The 1,853-nt window shown below is 36.0% G+C and overlaps 1 long non-coding RNA gene across 1 annotated transcript; it reads right to left on the bottom strand.

Moving 5' to 3' along the window:
* Window positions 1-410: 410 nt before the first annotated feature.
* On the bottom strand, window positions 411-1,408 carry LOC129763103 (uncharacterized). The gene is made up of 3 exons (XR_008740792.1): window positions 1,178-1,408; window positions 719-1,034; window positions 411-655 (listed from the first exon to the last, which is right to left on the bottom strand). It is a non-coding gene; the product is annotated as an uncharacterized LOC129763103 (long non-coding RNA).
* Between the last annotated feature and the right edge of the window lie 445 nt (window positions 1,409-1,853).

Below are 1,853 nucleotides of genomic sequence, written 5' to 3'. Positions count from 1 at the left end.
CAGCGTCGCTGGAGAGGTGCTGCTTCCTCGCTGTTCCGGATGCGTTGGCACTTAACTTGTCACCAATGGACGAAAGAAAAAAAAACAACAACCAAAAATCACTTTGGTGGAGGGGGAAAAAAACTTTCCAGCTTCGATATTGTAGCGGAGGACGGACAATGTGTGTCCGTCTCTTGCAAATAATCGACGAGGAATGGCTACTACTAATCATTGGTACATGTTACAAAAAAAAGGTAGGCACATATGTCAAACAATCTACAAATTGTTGGTCCAACATTGGTGCAATAACAGTGAAAATTTTGCTTCATATTTGTGAGAGGTAATCATCAGGGATAATGACAAAATTTTTAATAATTATTTTTAATTTAAAAAATTGTATTTGATTGCGTTTACATACATACTACCTACATACTTAGAATACATTATACTAATAACTTATTCTATAAACAACATCAATAATTCTCGTTGGAATCATTCTAACAACTGCGTACAAGAGGCAAATTTTAATCGCAGCCTCAACCACCTCAATTTGATGAGCATTTCCAAAGCAAGTTCCCGTTCCTCTTCCTGCTGCATCGCTCTTATTTGCATTAGCTGATTAGCAGACTGACGGTAGGATTAGCACTTTTCATCCGTATTTTGTTCTCTCGTGTCCCTATGAAGAAAAGAAATACATATGTTAATGATATTAAATATGCAATAAATTATGTATGTTCACCTTAAGTTTTTTACGGTCGATGATGTGTTGAAGAAAGATTCCAATCTTAGCGACAAACTCGCCGTTACCTTCAATCCCATAGCTTGGATGGTTTTTGGTAAACAAGTATTACGAGTCTGGGATCATGCCAGCTGTAAAGACAAGGAAAAAGGTCAATAGTGTTGTAATGTACAGAATATAACTGATGTTTATCCTTGGCGGGAATATGAAAATAGTTTCCCGACCGAGGTGACTGATGTAATGATGTAAAAAAACGAATACTTATCTCCGATTTGTTTATGATGAATGATTGAACTGCATATAATTTTAAGGCCAACTAAAAAAGAAAAAAATGGTATTAGGTCAATTATGTTAATATGGATCAAAATTTCTTGTGATATTTTCCCCGCCGAAAAGACGAAAACAAATTCTCGGGGGAGATGAATACATAATTGAATTCAATAAAAACAAAGTGCTTACCTCCGAATCGCTTCGTCTCCAAAAGACAAAAGACAAAGTGCGCACATCACAGTTGTTAGGTATGACGATAAAAACAAACTTACTAATGATATGAAGTAAAATATACGAAATCCTGATAGGAACATTCATTGCGTCTGACATCTTTTTTACGCAATTATAGTAATATTTACAAAAAATGTGTATATTTTACCAATGTTTTTGCTACTAAAGATTTGGTAGCTGCTTTTACTAAACTATTTCTCCAGTGTAATCGTATGTAAAATGGATGTCAGATGCAATGCACATCAGTACCAACGATTGGTACATTTTACTATATAGTGTTCGTAACTTTGACGATTATCATTCTGGCAACCGCGAAAATAATGTATTTGTTAAAAACATTGCGCTCGAAACTTTTGGTTCCAATTTCCAGAAGGATGAATCGTACTGAGATCTTTCAAGCGGTCCATACGGCTGATGTTGTGCTTCCAAAACCGCTCGCTTTTTGTCGCTATAAACCCGATGAAGCTGGTTGAGGTAAATTTGGTTTTGCTTGAGACATTTTTCACACATTAGCTTAATGATCAAATTTTTGCTGATTAAATTTTCTCATCTCTCACGGAACATGACGATGCAGGGAATGATCAAACTATAAACTGCCGGACGATACGCAAACGCCCGCAAAATACGGGAAGCT

The sequence above is a fragment of the Toxorhynchites rutilus genome, chromosome 1 (assembly GCF_029784135.1).
Source record: "Toxorhynchites rutilus septentrionalis strain SRP chromosome 1, ASM2978413v1, whole genome shotgun sequence".
Lineage (NCBI taxonomy): Eukaryota > Metazoa > Arthropoda > Insecta > Diptera > Culicidae > Toxorhynchites > Toxorhynchites rutilus.
The sequence above is the reverse complement of the archived record's forward strand: the minus strand, read 5'-3'. Positions and strand labels throughout refer to the sequence as shown.